The sequence below is a fragment of the Diabrotica virgifera genome, chromosome 4 (genome assembly GCF_917563875.1).
Source record: "Diabrotica virgifera virgifera chromosome 4, PGI_DIABVI_V3a".
Taxonomy (NCBI): Eukaryota; Metazoa; Arthropoda; class Insecta; order Coleoptera; family Chrysomelidae; genus Diabrotica; species Diabrotica virgifera.
Window position 1 is genome coordinate 76070515 of NC_065446.1, and position 23811 is coordinate 76094325.

A 23811-nucleotide genomic window follows, 5' to 3' on the forward strand; every position below is an offset into this window, starting at 1 on the left:
AATTTGTTGTTGTCACATCGTGGCTCAACAAAATAATAACATTTAATAGTACTTTAATTCTTTCACTTTAATAAACTTTAATACACAGAAAAGCTTTTTATTTCATATCAATCACAACTGTAAACCACATACCGCTATTAGGCTTAGTATTATAGTAAGTTTTGATAAAACGTTTGAGCGGTATCTACCTCTTTTTATATAAAACTTTGTTTTAAAATATAATTAATGAATGAAAGAAGTGAAAGAAGTATATTAAAGTGTGTAAATGTATTTTAATTTCCTTAGCTAAGCGCTTTCGACATAAAAGTCATCTTCAGAGCTAATGGTCAATATATAAAAAGTACCGGCTACTTAGGAATGTATTTTCTTGCATCGCATTAAGAAATTTGTAATTCAGGTGCACTGTATAACTCCGGCTGATGAAAGCTAGTTTTAATTTTTAGTTTTTCTATGGTAAAACAATAAAAACAACCACTGGGACGATACATACATATAAAATTTTTTTCATGGTAAAGGTTTTACCCAACCATTTTGAAGTCCATGGGTAAAACCTTTACCATGAAAAAAATTTTATATGTATGTATCGTCCCAGTGGTTGTTTTTATTGTTTTACCATAGAAAAACTAAAAATTAAAACTAGCTTTCATCAGCCGGAGTTGTACAGTGCACTTGAATTACAAATTTCTTAATGCGATGCAAGAAAATACATTCCTAAGTAGCCGGTACTTTTTATATATTGACCATTAGCTCTGAAGATGACTTTTATGTCGAAAGCGCTTAGCTAAGGAAATTAAAATAAATTTACACACTTTAATATACTTCTTTCACTTCTTTCATTCATTTCAAGTGTGTACAAAACCTATCAGTCTTTCAACTCACTATATAATTAATGGTTCCCTTAATAAACTGGGGCATATATCGATGCATTAAATCTATTAGTTAGTACATAAATCCCTAACGGGCCAAAATTGTAGCATTCAATTTTGAAATCGATTTTGCCACCATTTTTTAAAATGTTAGTTACCGCCTTTGGGCCTAGCACGGCAGTATATCTGTACCACTCACCTTAGCGAGAGGGTATATATTCTCTTCTACTAGTGCTCGCCTGAGGGTAAACAGCCTTTCTTTTGGGCTAAAACGAACATCATAATTAGTAATCTTTCTCTAGCAGGTGCTAGCTTTCGTTCGTCTACATATGTTCGCTAAATAGTTAAAGACAATAATTAGATTGTCAATAACCGTTGACCGATACGAACAATCACAATTCGTGCACGGACAGTTAATTCGCGAGTGTTACGCCATACATGAGTTCGCGGTAGTCAAAACGATATAGGTACATAGTTAATTCGTGTGTGACCGGCATGAGTGTTCGAGACACAAAGCACCACAAGGCTTCATAGAAATTTGGTAAGACTTTTTGTATACATATTAATATTGTCTGTTGTTAAACTCTTATATATTCCCACTTAAACCTAGCAAACCTCATACAGTCCGTACCTACCCGCTGAGATTATAATCATAATCTCACATAAGCTTTATCGTACAGAGACCAAAATATGATTTTTTTTTAATTGCCAACTTTTGGGCTGATTTCGCGATTAAATCGCTCATAACTTAAAAAATGTGATTTTCTAAACAAGAAAAAAATGCCAAGAAACCAAAGTTGTTACCTAATTAACGCAAAAGAAGTGTTCTTACTACCTATAATTTTGCAATATATTGTTAATATCAAATTATCTGCCATTCGTAAAAAATATTTAGGTTTTTTGTTTCAAATGATATCAATACTAAATTACACCTGGTCTGGATAACTAGTCTTTTATTGGGGGATTATATGGTGTTTTTGTGCATCGTTTTGGCGGTGCGCTCACTCGCTATATAGTCCAGAGAAATAAGATTTTTCTCGTGACACACCCCCTCCAGGCCGAAACCAAATTTTTTGAGTAGTATGGACATCTATATTAATAACCTATATGTTTCCTGCAGCCGATTTTGATGATATATATAGCTATAAACAAATGAAGATCAAAAAACGCTAAATTTTCGCTTTTTTCGTCTATTACTAAAAAGTGAAGCATTTTAAACAAATTTGAGAGTAAGAAGCTGATAAATCATATAAAAACTTCAATACGGCGTTCGCTAAATATGTCTATCCTTATTTGTTGCTTAGAAAATTGCAAAATAATTCATAAATTTTGAGATTATATAAATGTTCATAACTTATGTAAAAATTAAGTTAGAACTTTCTTATTAAACGAATGCTGAGACTTCTAGTGGTTAAATTATATTCTAAATTTCAAAGCAATTGGTCAAATAGTTTAAAAGTTATTTAATTTGTTTTTCCCAAATTAATTTTTTTTGCAACACTATAAGTCAGAAAACGATGAGGTTACAGTAATACTTTGGACAGTTTATGAAAGAAGAAAATTTATGCTATTAACTTAATTTAAAAAAAATGACAAAAACTAATTATAAATAGTGTAAAATTATTTTGCAAAAACATGTCGATTTTTTGCTTATAAACAATTAGAATAACTTTTTAACCGTTACCTGTGGAAAAATTATTTTTCCATATTTAGAAAGACTAAATTGTTATACACATTTAGAAAGAAAAACAATTGTCCTACGACAATTAGGCACAAATTTAGCCCCCTTCATTTTTTAATTCACGGCAGCTTTGTTTATAACAATTAAGAAATAAAATCAGCCGCATTTGAAAGAACATACTTCAAAGTTTTAACGTACCAAGTATACAAAAGATTTCCTTTCAAGGAAATCGTCAACAAAGCTTAAAAATGTGGCCCTTCAAATCGGCCGGCGTTGAAACTTACGATAGCGATGAGAGGGGGAAGGAGCTGTTAACTGTATCTCTGGTTCTCGATTATTTATTTCGTTGTTTCTTTTTTTAAAGTGTATGTACTTTTTACGTACATTACGAATATGCGTTATTTAAATAAACTAATTGTTATATACACCATCAAATTTGTTTAAACAATTTTTTTTCAATTTTTTTAATAATATTTGATGTAAGTTTTATTGTAAAACGTACATATTAGTTATACAGGGCGTAACAAAAATACAGGTCATAAATTAAATCACATATTCTGTGACCAAAAATAGATCGATTGGTCCTAACTTACCTTAATACAAATGTGCACATAAAAAAATTATAGCCCTTTGAAGTTACAAAATGAAAATCGATTTTTTCCAATATATCGAAAACTATTAGAGATTTTTTATTGAAAATGAACATGTATCATTCTTATGACAGGAACATCTTAAAGAAAAATTATAGTGAAATTTTTGCATCCCATAAAAATTTTATGGGGGTTCTGTTCCCTTAATCCCCCCAAACTTTTGTGTACAACCCAATTAAATTATTATTGTGGTACCATTAGTTGAACTCACTGTTTTTAAAACTTTTTTGCCTCTTAGCATTTTTTCGATAAGGCAGTTTTTATCGAGTTGCGGCTTCTTTTTAAATTTGTTTACATAAAAATTTTATGGGGGTTTGTTCCTTTACACCCCCCAAATGTTTGTGTACGTTCCAATTGAACTATTACTGCGGCACCATTAGTTAAACACTAAAAGTTACTGTTACTAGTTACTGTTTCTAAAACTTTTTTGTCTTTTAGTATTTTTTCGATAAGGCACCTTTTATCAAGATGTGGCTTCTTTTTTAATATGGTTCAAAATATGCCTAAAAATGTAAATTATAAATAATAAATTTTCATACGATTACCAAGTCTTCATAATCGTACTTAACCATATTATACAAATATTTGGTGGATTTGACGAATATTTAAAATATCTCAATAAAAACTGACTTTTCGAAAAAGTACTAAGAGGCAAAAAAGTTTTAAAAACATTGTGTTTTAACTGTAATAATAGTACCACACTAATAATTTAATTGGAACGAACACAAAAGTTTGGGGGGGTTTAAAGGAACAAAACCCCCATAAAATTTTTATGGGGTGTCAAAATTTTACTATAATTTTTTTGTAAGATGCTCCTGCCATAAAAATACCACATGTCTATTTTCAATAAAAAATCTCTTCTATATATTTTCAAAAATCGATTTTCATTTTGTAAATTCAAAGGGCTGTAACTTTTTTTATGTGCATGTTTTTAGGTACTAAGGTAAGTTAGGTTCAATCGAACTATTTTTGGTTCCAGAATATGCGATTAAATTTATGACCTGTATTTTTGTTACACTCTGTAATTATTATATTACTAATCTTATTCAATCATTCCTAAATCTAAAATTGGCTTATAATATTAAATTGAAAATAAAAAATCTCAAATAAACTAGGATTTATTTCTTGATAAACATGCTACTAGATAAACGAAAAATGAAATGTAACAAAATTAGGAGTGGATAAAAAGAACAAAATTATTTTCAGAAATTTTCTACAATATTGTAATAATTGTATCTTACAACATTGAAAGTTATAATTTGAAGATTGCAAGAAACAAAATATATTTCATACATTTTGGTATGGTAGCAAGACTATTAAAATAAAATTAAAGGAAGTTTATCTAGGAATATTTGTATTTTTATGAAAAACGTAACAATTATCAGTTACCCATTTATTATAAGATTTTGTAAAGTCAAGTGCATATGATCCACTCCTATAATTGCCAACACAGTCATCCTAAAAATATCGTAAAAGAATTTCCAAAAATTGTTTACACAATTTACATAGTTCATTAAATAACCACTTTATTAACAAAAAACATAATATCCGTAACGTACGCAAAGAGTACATGCAGATTAAAAAAGAAACTCCAAAATAGATAATAGAGAAACATTGAGGTTTTGATAATCGAAGTCCATAAACTATTTATATCTCTGTACTAACAAGTACTCGGTCAACCAGTTTTGCAAGAGCAGATAGTTTATTTTAATAAAATATCTGATATAAAGAAGATCTGTTGATCGGATCGGCACAAAAGGTTCTTAGCTTAATTTCCAACCCCAATCAATTGCGTTTATCTCTTTTTTGGTGGTTCTGTAAATTCAGTTTTTCATTCATCTAATAACATGTTTACTAAAAAAATAAAACCTAGTTTATTTGAGATTTTCTGATTTCCATAGACCAATACTATTTTTAGAAACAATCGAATGGGATAATTTTGTTTTTTCATACTTTAAATTATTACTAAGTTTAATAAAAAACTATGTATTATTATATTATTCATAAATATGTATGTTTTGTGATTAAAATTACTTCAAATATTATTAAAGGAAATTAAAAAAAAATTGTTTAAACAAATTTGATGGTGTATATAACAATTAATTTATTTAAATAATGCATACTCGTACTGTACGCAAAAAGTTCATACAAATTAAAAAAGAAACGTCGAAATTCATAGGCGAGAACAAGAGATACAGCTTTTCCTTCCCCCTTCTCATCGATCTCCCAAGTTTCGGGGCCGGCCGATTTTAAGGGTCACATTTTGAAGCTTTGTGGACGATTTGTTTGAAAGTATATATTTTTTATATTTGGTACATGTAAACTCTGAAGTATGTTCTTTCCAATGTGACTGATTTGATTTCGTAATTGTTATAAAGAAAGCTGCTGTGACTTAAAAAATGGGGGGCGGCAACTTCGTCCCTAATTGTCCTAGGACAATTTTTTAATTTGTATAAAAATTCAGTCTTTCTAAATGTGAAAAAATAATTTTTCTACGGGTAATGGTTAAAAAGTTATTCTAATTGTTTATAAGCAAAAAATCGACATGTTCTTGCAAAATAATTTTGCGATGCTTAGAATTATTTTTTGTCATTATTTTTTAATTAAGTTATTAGTATAAATCTTCTTTTTTCATAAACTATCCAAAGTATTACTGTAACTTCATCATTTTCTGACTTATAGTGTTACAAAATAAATTAATTTGGGATAAACAAATTAAATAACTTTTAAACTATTTGACCAATTATTATGAAATTTAGTATGTAATTTAAGCACCAGAAGTCCCAGCATTGCGTGTAATAAGAAGATTATAAGTTCATTTTAACATAAGTTATGAATATTTATAAAAACTCAAAATTTATGAATTATTTTCCAATTTTCTAAGCAACCAATAAGGATAGGCGTATTCAGTGGAAGCCATGTTGAAGTTTTTTATATGGTTTATGAGCTTCTTACTTCCAAATTTGTTTAAAATGCTTAGCCATTTGGCAATAAACGAAAAAAGTGAAAATTTAGCGTTTTTTGATCTTTAATTGTTTATAACTATGTATATCCAACCAAACTGAACTACTACAAAAAATATGTGACATCTCTGTTTCTAATCTTGTCGACAAATGGTGGCACAACAGGAATTCTCCTATTTTAGCAGTAGCATACTCGAACGTTTCTCAGCACCTAAACAGTCCAGGTGAATTAACTTTCTTTAAATCGAGTTTTAATATATCTTATGCCAATGTTAATGTTTGGTTCCCAAATTTTGACAGTGAGAATCCAGTTGACTTTCAGCAACATTTAGCCAAGCTTGATAATCCATGCAGGATTTTCACGGATGGTTCAAAATCAAGATTGGGAGTTGGATGTGCTGTATATATTCCGGATCACCAAGAATCCTTGATGTTCAAGTTAGATAAACAATGTTCCATATACTCTGCAGAAATGTTCGCGATTTATCAAGCTCTAGAATGGGCTGTCAACAAAAAAATTTCTAACAAGCAAGTTGTAATTATGTCAGATTCAAGATCTTCGTTATTAGCTCTAGAAAACACACGTAAACATTTATATAAAAATAGCCTTGTCGTCAAAATTTTAGAAAACCAACTAAAGCTACTGGAAAAACAGACTTCTGTAACTTTCGTCTGGGTAAAAGGACATATTGGTATTTCCGGTAACATAAAAGCAGATTTTTTTGCTAAAGAGGCAATCTTAAAAGGATCGGAAATAACTTGGCTAGATAGAAGCGATCTAACAGCTACTCGCAAGAAAAGTTTGAAACAAAATTGGGATATTGAGTGGCACGCTTTCTGCAATCGAAGCAACAATATCTACACCAAAATTCACCCTAGTTTACCTACTGAGCCTTTTGCTATCAGAAGTTATCCCAATAGAAATATATATGCCATGTTTATTAGATGTCTCTTTAATCATGCCACTGTCAAGTCATACCTCTATAGATTTAACCTATCCGAATCAGATCTTTGCGATTGCAATGGATATGTTGACGATATTAATCATTGGTTGTTTGGATGCAAACATAATGATGTTGCAATTAAGTTTTTGATAAACAATCTGGTTCAAGAAGAAATACCTTTCCCACAAAATAATGCTTCTCTTTTATATTTGTCTCGTAGAAATTCTAAAATTAAACAAATCATCTGGGAGTTTTTAAAAAGGACTAAGAGGAAAATTTAACTTGCACTGAATGAGTCCGGTTGAATGTGTTTAGCAATAATTATTGTTTTTTTATGTTTATCCTTATTATGTAATATTGTCTCCCTGTGAAAGTTCATTAAGTAGATTTTGCAGGGAGGTAATAAGAATAGAATTGTATAAAAGTTTATTTTGAAAAAATAAAAAAAAAAAAAAAATATAAAAAAAATATGTATACAAAAAAAATGTATAAAAAAATTAAATCTTAAAAAAAAAAATAAATAAAAAAAAGTATAATAAATTATAAAAAAGAGAAAAAAATAAATTAAAAACACAAAGAGGGTGTAAACCTCCGCGGGGTTGATCCGGGTTGAAGCCTTATCGCTGTGTAAAAAAAAAACATATATTTATTAGCATTTAGTATTAGTATTTAGTATTAGCATGTAGTTTTTTTTTTTGTCGATTTAATTATTTGTAAATTAATTTAAGTTGGTTAGGGCCATGAATGAGGAGTATACCTACTGGTCAATTAAATGTTTCCACTTCTACATATGTATGTATGTATGTGCGTGCATAAGTATTATATGTGCGCACATGTACCTAATGTATTATGTAATGCAATGTATTATATTTGGAATATTGTAGCAAACAGTAATTTATTATCTATCGTGGCTGAATGGATCAAGTAATCCAAAGCCAATAAGGAAGAAAAAAAAAACTATGTATATCATCAAAATCGGCTGCAGGAAACATATAGGTGATTATTATAGATGTCCACACTACCCAAAAAATTTGGTTTCGGCCTGGAGGGGGTTGTGTCACCAACAGGCTATTTTTTTCCTTATTTCTCTGAACTAATAAGGTGTTCTATTTTATGTCTCTTAATAACATTTAATCAATTACGTAAATATTCTTCTAAAAACTTCGTGGTTCTGAGATTTGACTGTACTTACTTATTTACGGAAGATAGATGAATCAACTTACCTGCAAAAAATAAAAATATGTTTAAGGACATATCGTAAAGATAATAATATATTATTTTTTGGCTTTGAAAACATTTTGTATTTCTGTGCAGTTAATATGACACTTTCGTTAGAAAGGTTCCGGTTACAACTTTTTAACAAGGAATGATATAAAAATCAAAAGTATACGTTTGTTCTCTTCTTTTGCTATGGCGCGTCGAATAATCCCTTATACATGGTGTTCAGAAACTCTCCCGACAAACGAAGACCGCAGATTTTTCGGATAATTTTTAAACAATTGAACACAATTCATCCAGTCCGAAAATGCTTCCTAATGGAGCTAGAGCCCTTTGAAGATATCGTCTTGGAATTAGTTTTTCTTAAATATCACCAGAATGCTTCTATTTAGAAAAACGAGAACTGGTACGTTTATTTATCTTCACGAAATAAAGTGACCCCATTAATTATAAATTTCTGGTACCCCTCATATGCGCCCCTTTTGGGAAGAACAATGGTTATTGTATTGCATAACTTTTTTGTCTTTAACTTCTAAGTATTTTTGATAATTGATGATTAAACTGTAAGGAAAATTTTTCGTTTTTTGATTTTGTAAATTTTTTTCAAAAAAACGGTGTATTTTACCGACATAAAGCAAGAGTAACTTTTAGTACTAGAATACCTCATAATTTCATCTTCAAGTAGTGTCAAAAATGTTTCAAAGTTAAAGACAAAACAGTTATGCGATAAAATAACCGTCGACCTACCCAAAACGGCTGCATAAAACCGGTACTAGAATTTCGTAATTAAGGAAATCGATTTATCTCTGGAAGATAAATTAACGTACCAGTTTTTTTTTAATATGTTTTTTTGAAAATATTTTTTCAAATTCAACAAACGAAACATTTTCAAATCGATTTTTCGAGAATACGGTGCATCCTACCGACAAGAAAGAGTACCATTTAGTATTTTATACCTCACAATTTAATAATTCAGTGTCAGAAATGCTTAAGAGTTAAAGACAAAAAAGTTATGAGATAAAATAACCGTTGCCGTACCGAAAACGGACGTCTACGACCGGTACTAGAAATTCGCTATTGATAAAATGGATTTATCTCTGGAAAGCATATAAGTGTATGTGTTTTCGTTTTCTAAATAGAAGCGTTCTAGAAGTATTTAAAAAACTAATTACAAGACGCCATATTTAAAGAGCTCTAGCTCCCTGAGGAAGCACTTTCGGACGGGATGAATTGGGTTAAATTGTCTTAAAATTATCTGAAGAATCTCTGGTCTTCATTTTTCGGGAGAACTTCTGAACACCCTGTATATCCCTGATACTATTTCGATGACTTTAAAACAGTACTTCTACGTCAATCTCTAGTTTCAATCTTTGGGTTAAAAGCTCTCATTCGACACTTTATTTGTCATTGTATCTGTATAATAACGGAGGAGTTATATTCGAAACAGACAGACGGACGGACAGACAGGCATGAAACCGTAAGTATATATTTGCTCTCGTCTTGTTACAGTGCGTCGAATAATATATCGCCTCTTCTATTTCGGCGACAGTAGTTCCGGTTCCGGCTGCAACTCTAACACCAGAAGTCCAAAGTCAAATTTATCACCTCTAATACCACTTGATTAATAAGCGCTCATTCGACACCTCATTTGTCCTTCTACCTCCATTAATATGGGAGGATTTATACTCGCTGACAGACGGACTGACAGACAGCCATGAAACGGGAAGCATATACTTGTTCCCGTCTGTCTTAAGCGCGTTGAATAATATATCGCTTTTAGATACTATTTCGGCGACTAGAAAACAGTACTTCTTGTTGCAACTCTAAAACTGGAAGTCCGAGGTCAAATTTCTCACCTCTAATACCATTTTCAGTTATAAGCTCTCATTCGACACCTCATTTGTCATTCTATAGGAGGAATTGTGTTTATACAGACGGACAGACATATCTGGATAATTTAAGGTTCTCACATTTTTTCCAAATGGGTGAAAATAGTACTTTTAACGGATAACGTATACGTACATATTATATGTAATTATAAAATCAAGTCTTGAGAAAATTTTATTTCATAACTTTTACGGTAAACTAGTAGGAACTAACATAAAAAAGTGATGTCTCTCGTGAACTATATGTCGTGAAAACAATATTTTCCGTGACCATCTTTTCAATTATTACGCTGTTATATCGCGGATGTGGTCTAGACATTCAGCAATTTTAGGATTTCAGTGACATACAGAAAATAAAGAATTCAATAACGACAATTATAACAAAACACAAGGAAATTACAATAGTATAGTTACGGCAGATGATATAAAGGCAAATATAACTAAATTTTTTAAATTTTGACTTAAAGGCGAGTATTTGAGTGAACCTAAAATTTATTTACTTTAATTATTAAAAATATTGTACCCAATTGGCGATATTATCAATTAAATTAATGTCAAAAAGGAAAATTCTGTAGTAATTTGCAATTATATGCATATTAAATAAATTAAAACTATTATTGATAAATATCGATTAAAAATCCAAAGCGGCCATCTTGAACAAGTTATCTGTCATCACTCTCATGAAACTATTATGACGTCTAAAATTAAAAAAAAAATAATTTTAAATTGTAAGTAAGTGTTATAACCAAAATGAAATTGTTGGCGATAACATTTTGTATGCACCACGTCAGTAAAGACTCTTTATCGAACTCGTCTCTTATTCGCCTCGCTCGCTAGGCTCGCTCGGCTCATAATATCAGACTAGTTCCATAAAGAGTAACTTTACTGACTTGGTACATAAATAACTATTTCCTATGAAAAATAAAATCTTTCGATTTTAAATTAATAATGTTAGTAGTAGAAAATTATATTTGTCTACTAATCTAAATAAAAAAGGTCGTAGAAAAAAATTTAAAGCACTCATGGGAGTGCCGACAGAAGTGAAAACTTCTTATAGTAGGTAAGTTACGAGCTCAATGCTTTTCCCTTTCCAAAAAGGAGTGCTATACACATATTATACACGCGTTGCGTACGTTCTATGCTATTTATGTATACATACACATAATATAATAAGTTCGGCCAACAGATGCCGAAAGAGAAAACAACTACAGAGTGGTGTCTACAAACTAACTTGTGGTGACTGTCCAAAAACTTACATCGGTCAAACTGGCAGAACCTTTGACAAATGGATAGCAGAACACAATAGGGCTTTCAACAATAGAAAAACAGACACTTCTACATACGCACTTCACCTTCTAAATCATAATCATTATTTTAATGAAGAGTTTCAAATACTGCATATTCAAAATAAAGGCCTTAAGCTATCTTTATTAGAATCTATGGAAATTAACAAATTAAAAAATACAGATATAATTTAGAATAACCAACTCGAGACAAACAACTCCCCACTCTTCAACCTCTTCAGTTAAAGATTTAAAAAGACAAACCCATAGTAAACTTAATAACTTGAGAAAGGCACTCTGCCGAAACATCTGTTGTCACATAATTATAATAAATTTTGTGGAAGTATAGAAAACAAACGTTTTCAGTGTTTTATTGTTAAATGATATTTTCTTGATTACTTACGAAAAAACTTAATTTTTTTTTTATGGACATCCCAATTTATTACAATCTGCCGTTTTTTACAAAGTAACAAGCATTAAATAATATTTATGTCGGCTAAACTATTGACATGTGGCGAACATACCCATTAATATGCCGCTCTTAATGTTAGTCTACTAAACTATTATTGGTCCTGGGAAAACATAAATAAGCACTGCACTTTTTTTTAGCTCACGCTAAATCACTGGTCACTTTACGTTTTAACCTGCGCACTGCACACATGGGCATCAAGTTCCTTGCTAGGTGGTTTGGGTGTTCCCGCAATCGGACCTTGTATTTTTTTATTCGATATATAATTTCCTTTACATAAGTTACCTCTGCATCTCGGTGTACGGCGTTGTTGGTGATATACCACGGTATATTTAAAATCATCCTTAGTATTTTGGATTGGAACCTTTGCATTATTTCAATATTAGAATTTGCGGCTGTTCCCCACAATTCTATCCCATAGGTCCAAATTGGCTTCAACACCGCTTTGTATAGGAGTAATTTATTTTGTGTTGATAACTGAGATTGTTTTCCTATTAGCCAGTATATGTCTCTCACTTTATGGCCTTTTAAATTTTATTTAAAAAAATTGTTGAATCAATGATGGAAGAGCACATTCAAAATTATAAAAAAATATACAGGGTGCTATTGAAAAATTTAAAAGTTAGGGGTTGTAACTAAAGAATGAACATTTAGGTGACGATTTTTCTATGCCATAATAAAGTGTAAAAATATATCAGTTTTTGTCATATTCGAAAATCTCTATTCATTTAAGAGATATAGCGTGGATAAATTAGTCTGGGACACCCTATATATTTAGCAGGAACATTATACCTTAACTGCTCAGCATATCAAAATTTTGTTTCAAAACCTTATGAAAGGTTTATACAACAAAAACTTAAGCTGCATCGTGACTGTGGACACATTACGCGTTGCATTTACTTAACACAATTTGTCAGTTTTCAAAAAGCAGCAGCTAACCTTATTGCGTCTGGTTCCAACATTCTGCATAAAATAAAGTAGCTAAATAAACTGGGAACTAAATTGGTTCAGTCATACCTGGTTAAGCGAAGAATCAAGTTTTGCTAATAAAAACTTATTTAGAGCGGCGCTTGAGTGCTAAGCGTTCATCTATTATGCAAACTCGACTAATTCAGGATAAGACTATTTCTAAACAGTAATAATTTTTAAAGAGTTTTCAGGATGGAATAATATATGGAATATACAATTAACCAACAAGCAAATTTTTATTGAGATTTTCTATTTTAATATATGCGTATAGTCCGTCCGCTATAACTTTTCCCATGCGGTACGATTCATTTTCAATCATATTAAGTCAAAACAGAAAGTGAAACGTACGCCGATGTGTGTAGTATATAGTATAACAGTGATAAGAGTATACAAAATGTATATACACATCGACGTTCGTTTCAATTTATGTTTTGACTTAATTTGATTGAAAATGAATCGTACTGCATGGGAAAAGTTTTAGCGGACGGACTATATCTAACTAATTTTGATTACAAACGCCAAATTATTAATATTCCGCTCCCTGACGATAAAATATTGCAAAACCTCTAAATTAAAAAAAACCGCTTGGATTGACATGAAATTGGGCAAACACATAGCTAACAAGTAAAAAAAAAGTAATATTGTGTCGATGTTTGCTTTTGCCCTGAGGGTGAGTTTCAGCCCTTTTCAGGGGTGAAAAAATATACGTCCAAAATAAGTCCGGAAGTGGATAAACTGGCTAATTTTAAGCTATGGCCCATACTTTATCAAACAGCCTGTATATTTAGCAGGATACTAGAACTTCTCAGCATATCAAAATTTTGTTTTAAAACATTATGAAAAGTTTATACAACAAAAACTTAAGCTGCATCGTGACTGTGGACACATTACCCGTTGCATTTACTTAACACAATTTGTCAGTTTTCAACTTTGTTAAAACAGCAGCTAACCTTATTGCGTCTGGTTCCAACATTCTGCATAAAATAAAGTAGCTAAATAAACTGGGAACTAATTTGGTTCAGTCATACCTAGTTAAGCGAAGAATCAAGTTTTGCTAATAAAAACTTATTTAGAGCGGCGCTTGAGTGCTAAGCGTTCATATATTATGCAAACTCGACTAATTCAGGATAAGACTATTTCTAAACAGTAATTTTTAAAGAGTTTTCAGGACGGAATAATATATGTGGAATATACAATTAACCAACAACCAAATTTTTATTGAGTTTTTCTATTTTAATATACAGTGAGCACGTAAAAGTTGGAATATATTCATTTTGTTAAGAATGGACGATTTTGGAAAAAAATCTCAAAACAGGTCAATTTTTATTTTTAAATTAGGACTTTTTCGCATATATGTCATACTAGTGACGTCATCTATCTGAATGATTACTGCTCTCAGAAAACAGAAACAAATGTTTATTTGAAAAATAATCATTGCTTTTCGCTTAAATTTAATGTTCAAACTGTCAAGAGGAAGGTAGGTGACGGCTTTAATATTGAATTTAAGTAAAAAACAATATTTATTTGTCAAATAAACATTATTTCCTGTTTTATGATATCAGTGAAATGTATTTTCAGTTAAATAAATTACACACATTCTTTTTTGATGTCAATAAATTTAATTCAATTTTTTTTGAACACCCTGTAAAAATAATTATGGTAATGTTTATATTACAGAATAGAGAACTGAATTACATTTTCAATGAGCTATCACACGATCCCTATTCTCATTTAAAAAATATAGATGACGTCAGCACGCTCAGATGGGTGACGTTACTAGTATGATACATGAGCCAAAAAGTCGCAATTTGAAAATAAAAATTCACCTGCTTGGGATTTTTTTCCAAAATTGTCCATTCTCGAAACAATGAATTTATTCCAAACTTTACGCGCTCACTGTATGTATATCTAACTAATTTTGATTACAAACGCCAAATTATTAATAGTCCGCTCCCTGACGCAAAAACATCTAAATTATTGCAAAATATATTGCGAAATATTGCAAAACATCTAAGTTTTAAAGAACCGCTTGGATTGACATGAAATTAATTTAGCAAACACATAGCTAAAAAGTCAAAGGAAAAAAAGTAATATTGTGTCGATGTGCGCATCTGCCATGGGGGTGAGTTTCACCCCTTCTCGGGGGTGAAAAAATATACGTCCAAAATAAGTCCTAAAGTGGATAAACTGGCTAATTTTAAGCTATGATCTATACTTTACCAAAAACCTGTATATTTAGCAGGATACTAGAACTTTTCAGCACATAAAAATTTTGTTGTAAAACATTATGAAAAGTTTATATAACAAAAACTTAAGCTGTAATTTACATTTACTGAACACAATTTGTCAGTTTTCAACTTTGTTAAAAGAGCAGCTAACCTTATTGCGTCTGGTTCCAACATTCTGCATAAAATAAAGTAGCTAAATAAACTGGGAACTAATTTGGTTCAGTCATACCTAGTTAAGCGAAGAATCGAGTTTTGCTAATAAAACCTTATTTAGAGCGGCGCTTGAATGCTAAGCGTTCATATATTATGCAAACTCGACTAATGCAGGATAAGACTTGTATTTCTAAACAGTAATTTTTAAAGAGTTTTCAGGGTGGAATATGACATACGGTTATATTTTCAAAACTGAGTTTAACATATGTTTCTTTCGGCCAAAAAAGATCAGTGCGCGGTTTGTGAATCATACAAAAATTCTTCTGCTGAGCAGCAAGCTACTCTTGATCACAATTATAATAAACATATCCAAAATAAATGCAGAAGCAAAGAAGAAAAAGTACAAGATGTAACAGAAGCAAGAGATGATCCTCAAGTATTGGTAGCTTGTTTTGATTTACAGGCGGTTCTTCCAACACCTTGTGGAGCTGTTTCAAGCTTCTACTATAAATGCCGCCTAAACTGCTTCAATTTTACAATTTTTCAGATGGTACAAAAGAGTGGTTACTGTTAATTTTAGCACGAAGCTATTGCTAACCGCGGCTCAAACGAAATAGCTACGTATCTGTTTGATTATCTTTCAACTCATTGTAATGATAAAAACGTCATATTTTATAGCACAATTGTGTTGGGCAAAATAAAAATAAATTTATAGTTACTACATATATTTCTATGCAATTGCAAAAATTAATATTAAATCAATCCCACACAACTTCTTAACAGTGGGACATACCCAAAATGAAAGGGACGCCATGCACGCAACCATTGAGAGGCAAAAGAAGAGAATACTTAAAACAGGTCCCATTTAGATCCCAATAGCCTGTTATCACAAGGTCTGCAAAAAAAGAAGGAAATCGGTACAATGTAAAGGAAATGTCAACAGACATTTTATGACTTTTATGATGAAGACTTTTATGACTTTAAAGATCTCAGTTCAAAAATTGGAAGAAACTTTACAAAGAATACAAAAGATGAAAAGTTAGTCTGGAATGATATCCAAATTATTAATGTTGACAAAAGTAATCCTGGCTCTTTCTTCTATAAAACAGATTATAATGCAAAAGACTTTAAAGAGGTCCATCTTAAAGGATCCAAAAGAGGGCACTCAATCTACTATCAATTAAAAAAAAAAGCGTACATAAAGCCACCCTCGATATCTGCAAAAACCAAGCAACATCTTTTGGAACTGTGCGATAAAAACTTAATAATATCGGTTAATCATAAATTTTATAGGGACTTGGTTAATATTAATTAAGAACATGTTTGTATAAACTTCCAATAAAAATAATAAAAATATTATTTGTAATAACTAGTTGATTTTTTATGGTAGGGGAGCCCAAGCGGGGATTTTTGCAGTTACTCGAGCGCGTCAGATTATCATATGGGGAGAAACCTGGTACCCTGCAGATGTACCTCTACCATATATTGGCTGTTAACACAGGGGAGTTCGTTAAGGGGGGCCCGAAAAAGAAAATCTATCCTTAAAAAAACTCGAAATTGTCAGATTAAGATAAAGTAAGTTAAATACAAGCAAAAGAGTGTATATTTCAAAAATCTGACGATTTGAGCCGGGCGTAAGGAAATGGGCGAGTCCCAAAATTTCACAAGAAAAAAGCGAATATTTTGCGAAATAAATGACAGATCGAAAAATTAAAAAAACTGTGCTCAATATTTTTTAAAAATCTATCGAATGATACTAAACACGACTTCCCACGGAGAGGGGTGGGGGTAAATTTAATATTTTAAATACGAATCCCGCGATATTTCGCGAAATGAACATCAGATCGAAAAACTGTAAAATACACTTATTCAATATTTTTGAAAAATCTATACAATGGCACCACACACGACATCCCACGGAGGTGGGGTGGGGGTTACTTTAAAATCCTAAACAGGAGTCCCCATTTTTTATTGCAGATTTGGATTCCTTACGTAAAAATAAGTAACTTTTATTCGAAATATTTTTTCAAATTATGGATAGATGGCGTTATATTCGGAAAAAACGATTGTTGGAAATGGAAAATTAAATTAAAAATGGCAAGCGCCCACTAAAATGGAAAACTTTACTTAACTTTTTTTGGTTTTAGGACCTACTCTTCACAACCCAATAGGTCCCCAAAGCGCTCGAGTGACTGCACATTTAGCATACTTTGCTCCCCTACCATTATTATATTGCCGTCCTATCTTCTAGGTAACGTTTTATAAATCACTTTCTTTACAATGCAATATGGCCATAACTATCAAAATACAATTAATTTTTTGTTTTTAATATTTTTTTTAAGATCTAGCGAACAACTGTATAATTTGCTACCTAAACTGTAATTTTGAAGCCAGCCATTCTCAAAATAAATTATTTACAGGGCATAACGCGTTTGCTACAGAACGTTTTGCTCATTTCTCGAGAATACTGTGTTTTGCACTTGTGGTACCATTGAACTAGATGTGCGATATGTATATCTAACTAATTTTGATTACAAACGCCAAATTATTAATAGTCCGCTCCCTGACGATAAAATATTGCAAAACCTCTAAATTTTAAAGAACCGCTTGGATTGACTTGAAATTGGGCAAACACATAGCTAACAAGTCAAAGAAAAAAAAAGTAATATTGTGTCGATGTGTGCTTTTGCCCTGGGGGTGAAAAATTATACGTCAAAAATAAGTCCGGAAGTGGATAAACTGGCTAATTTTAAGCTATGGCCCATACTTTACCAAACACCCTGTATATTTAACAGGATACTAGAACTTCTCAGTATATTTATCAACATTTTGTTTTAAAACATTATGAAAAGTTTGTATAACAAAAATTTAAGCTGCGTCGTAACTGTAGACACATTACCCGTTGTATTTACTTAACACAATTTTTTTGTCAGTTTTCAACTTTGTTAAAACAGCAGCTAACCTTATTGCGTCTGGTTCCAACATTCTGCATAAAAAAGTATATCAGTGCAAAAAAGGTGCGAAAAGAATATGTTAGTGATTTTATTAAATATACCTATTTATTATAATTTTTGTGTTTTTGGATTAGTCTTCCTCGGGAATAAGCTAAGTATTATTAAAACATTTATATTTATTATACTTCACTCGTCTGTTTGTTACCGTGAATTGTTATTTTGTCCGAGACTATAAAAACAGAGAGCTCGTAGCGTTATTCGGCTAGAGATCGAGAATTCTTGGGTTCAAATCCGGACCATTCCTATTCTTTTTTTAGTTTTGGAAAGTGGCAAGCATTAAAATTAGTTTAATATTTAAATATAATAAAAATAAACTATTTAAAATATATTTATTTCGTTAAAATCATATAACAGAAGTAAAAGCCCTTACGTGCGTAAAAAGTACACACACATTTTTTTTGTCATTATTATATCTTCTTTTTAACGTGCCCTAGCAAGTCCCCTTGACGTTGGCGATTAACATGGCGAAACTGTCTCCGTCTCAAGCTATTCTAAATAGCTGCTCTGCTTTCTTTATTTCTGTCCTTTCCCTGTGATATTCTTCAACCAAGGGGCCTGTTTTCTACCAAATCCTCAGCGTGATTCGACTTCACCCATCATAATAAATTGAAGTTATTTATATTTTATATCGGTCTCCCTTGCTACGTATAAGGCCAAACTGAGCCATCTTTATACATTTGATGTTATCAAGCAGCTGGCGAGCAGAATTTGCTCTCTTAAGGACTGCCACATTTGCCAGCATAGTCATCTATTGTATTTTTAGTGCACGTCTGTACAGTCACATTATTACTATTTATAGTTATTCTTTTTATATTTATTTTTAGTCCACATTTTTCACAGAAACTGGTGTTTTGTTTCGTAGTAGTTGAAGTTGTCCAGCACAGCTTTCCATAATCACGATGCCATCTGCATAGCTTATGTGTTAACAACTCTTCCGTTAATTATTATTCCTTCACTTTCAGATAGTAAAGTTATTCAAAAATGGATTCAGTATAATACATTAAATAGTAATGGATACGTAATGCATTCCTGTCTAACTCCTCTCCTGATTTCAAATTCTCAACTAGGTTCATTATCTATTACAATTTTTGATTCCAGTAAAAGTTTACTATTGTTCTTAAGTCCATTTTGTCTGTGTTTTCAATTAGAATTACATGAACATACTGCTAATATCTCACACTCTTCAATACATTAAATATTCTTATATTTAATTTTAGCTTAATGAAATCTAATTTTGTATAATGGTAGGGGATCCCAAGCGGGGAATTTTGCAGTTACTCGAGCGCGTCAGAAAATCACATGGGGAGAAACCTTGTACCTGCAAATTTACCTCTACCATATATTGGCTCTTAAAACAGGGGAGTTCGTTAAGGGGGTTCCGAAAACAAAATATATACTTAGAAAAACTCGAAATCGTCAGAATTGGATAAGGTAAGTTATACATGGGCGGCTGAAAGGCAAAGTGGTCTAAGTCACTTTTTTTGTCATTTTGAGTTATGGTCATATTTGGATTGCCAGCAGCTGATTTCATTTTATGGCAAAGAGACCCAAGTCGTAGTTCGCCTAAAAATCCGCTAGAGCGCAGAAGCTTACTGTGCCTGACTGATGTCAGCTGTATATTCGGCCGGCAGAGTGGTCTAAGTCAGACTTAGACCAGTTTGCCTGAAATCGATTTGTTCATTCACTTGTCATACCAGCTGAGGCTTGAAACAGTTGCTTTCTTTTGCCAATTAATGTTGTGTTTATAAAGTTCACGGTGATGGAAGACGATGATACACCTAGTGAGCCTAGCGTTCTTCAGTACTCAGGATCAGATGACTTCCAACCTTCTGATGAATTTAGTTCAGGTAAGAAAATAAATAATTATGAACCTAACCTCAAAACTTGTACCGGGCTGGGCCTAGATCTACACATTACTATACTACATTCGCCCTCGCGAGATTTTTTTTGACACATTCGGAATAGGAAACATACAACACAAAAATTCCTACCTCACACTATTAACTGCTAAAATCAACTCAAATCAACTTAATCTTTCATTAAAAAAAGAAGAATTATTAGAAATAGTGGGAGTGTCTACTAATCTCATAAAATTTTGTGAAGTTTATTTCTACAAAATATTTTTATTTTGTACAATAAATAATTTTCTCATTTGCTATCCATACATTATAATGGTTTAAATAAATAATTATTGATTGGCGTAAGGTTTATGTTATTTTTATGTCTGTTTACTATTAATAATATTGGATATGAGCAGGTGCGTTGGTTTTGTAGTAATTTCCAGTCACTTCTGACAACTGAACTTTTCAAAAAAGAAATTACTAACGTCAGTGTCAAAAAAATCTCGCGAGAGCGAATGTAGTATAGGTACTTTTTTTAGAGCGTACAGCTATAGTTCAATCTGTATAAACGAATATGTGTTTTTTGTTACAGATGACTCTCGGCACTCTGGAAACCCTGAAAATTCTGCTGGTGATGGTGATGGCGAAGGACATGATGAAATGATTCCAGTTGCTGTTGAAAGAAGCAAAGGAATTCTGGTTCGTCCTATAAAACAGAGAAAGGTAAAACAGTTCTAGCAAAATTATTTAGAAATACTCCGTGCTTGTGCAAAAAGAAATGTGACAATAACATTGATGGAGAAGCACGGAAACATGCTTTTTCAGTTTTTTGGAAGTTGGGATCTTTCAAATTGCAAAATGCCTATTTGTGTGGCTTGGTTAAGCAAGAAATCCCAAAATGTCGTCGGCCAAGGGATGGTTCCCGCCCAAACAAGAGCTCGTCCAACCATTTTTACATTCATAATGTGGATGGCAACAACATCAATGTTTGTAGACAGTATTTAGTTGACACCTTTCAAATCAGCCACGGTCGATTGACGCGATCCTTGAAGAAGCTAAAACATGGAAAAGCACCTGGATTGGACGAACGTGGCTGTCATGTTCCAGCCAACAAAATTGCTGTTGATCGTATGAATGTTGTTAGGGAACATATTTTATACTCTCTTTTCCTGCGTACCAATCGCATTACACTAGGACTCAAAACCCTAACAGAAAGTATTTACCATCACACTTGACCATCACTGCTATGTACAAGTCGTATTTAGAATACTGTAATGGGAAAGGCGATCCTGTCAGTGAGGCGGTGTATCGTCGCACATTTAACTCTGAGTTCAACTTACATTTTCATTCCCCTCTAAAAGATACTTGCGGAAAATGCGATGTGTTTAAAACTAAATTGAACGTATTACAAAATGAGCAGGAAAAACAACATTTGAAAGCAATGCATGAACTGCATTTAAGAAAAGCAGAAGCTGCTAGGTCAGCAAAGGACGAAGACGCAAAGCAATCAAAAGATGATCCAAACTATTATGCGTTCACATTTGACCTGGAAAAGGCTTTACCATTTCCTAGACTTACTACTGGTATAGCTTATTATAAGCGAAACATGTATTTGTACAATTTAGGGTGTCACGAACTCAAAAATGGGTTAGGGTTTATGTACACATGGGACGAAACCCAAGCTTCCCGTGGTTCCCAAGAGATTAGTTCCTGCGTAACCAAGCACTTGCTATCAAGGGCTAAAGATACATGTACTGGACAAAACAGAAATTGGAACTTTGCTCTTGCTATGCAAAAGTTGACACAGATGGAAACGTCTATCGATGTAATTGATTTGAAATACATGGTAAGTGGCCATTCATTTTTACCAAATGACACGGACTTTGCTTCAATCGAGTCCTATGCGCAGAAAAAGCTACAGGTAATTTATTCCCCAAATGAGTGGAATGAGGCCATCCTGAAATGCCGAAGTAAGAATCCGTTTCACTTAACAAAAATGGACAGAGAGGACTTCTATTCCACCACGGAGTTAGTTGATGCTGTAACTAAACGGTCAGTGAACGTTGATAAAGGAAACTTCAACTGGCTGAAAACCCAGTGGATCAGATTTATCAGAGAAGATCCTTTTGTCCTTTTCTACAAGGAAACTCTACAGAAAGATGTACAGTTTGAATCAGTGTCTCTCGCTTGGTCGAAACAAAAGACAAAGAAAAATCGAAACAATGACCAAATACCTGTTGGGTTGATTGAACAAAGTCACTTGTACAATGCTCCCCGTCCTGTGACTAAAAGAAGAAAAGGGATATGTTAGACCTTTTGGAATATATTCCACCCGTTCATCATGAGTTCTACCGTAACTTGATCACAGGTGATGATGTTGAGGACATTGGACTTCTGGAAGAGGTGGCTGAACCAGAGAAAGACGAAAACATTGATTAAAAAAAACATTTATCTGATGTAGGCCTATCATGTCTTTTTATACAAGTTGAACTGTAATAAAGTAAGCTACTTTTTATTATTACCAGTTTTTTTATTTTTCATTTTCCCAGATAGCTAAAAGTATCAACTAATGTAAGCCAAAGTGATCTAAGTCACGTTTTACGGTAAAGTGGTCTAAGTCCTGACTTAGACCACTTTTACCCATCTAATTAATTAAAATTGGTATTAAAACTTACTTAAGGTAAAGTGGTCTAAGTCAGTTTTTTGGCTATAGCGTTAAGGAAAAACACGCTAAAAAAACGTTATATGCTTTAAAAAATAAAAGATTATTGTACAAAAGTAACTAAAAAATAATTGTTTAACTAAAGTCAGTCATTACAAAATTATTGCAAAAAATCAAAAACATCAATTATCTCAGAAACAGGTTTGTATGACTTAGACCACTTTGCATTTCAGCCGCCCACATACAGAGCAGTGTATATTTCAAAAATCTGACAATTTGAGCTGGGCGTAAGGAAAGGGCGTAAGGAAAGGGCGTAACGAGTTTAATATAAATAAAAAGCTTAAAGAAATTACCTACACTCAGAGAAAAAGAACTCCTCACTTTATGAGAAACTCCAAAGGTAAAATAATTCTCGACTTGGATGAAAAAAAGGAAGAATGGACTAACTATATAAAAGAGCTCTTCCTGGATACGACGCCACCACTTAACACCACAAAGTACACGAATACTGGTCCTAGCATTTTAAAAGCGGAAGTAGAGAAAGCCATCAAACAGAGCAAAAATGGGAAATCTCCAGGCCCTGACCAAGTACCATCAGACTGACTCAAACTTCTGGATGACGACAATGTCTCACAACTAACAAACATTTATAACCATATATACGAGACTGGAATGATGCCACAGATATGGTTAGAGTCTACAATTATTCGAGATGAACATCAGGTCTGATCATACGATCATCAAAAACTGAAAAATACACCTATTCAATATTTTTGAAAAATCTATCGAATGACACCAAACGCGTCTTCTATAAGGTGGGGTGGAGGTTACTTAAATTTTTTAAATAGGAGCCCCTTTTTTATTGCAGATTTGGATTCCTTACGTAAAAATAAGTAACTTTTATTCAAAACATTTTTTCTAATTATGGATAGATGGCTCTATAATCGGAAAAAACTAGTGTTGGAAATGGAAAATTAAATTAGA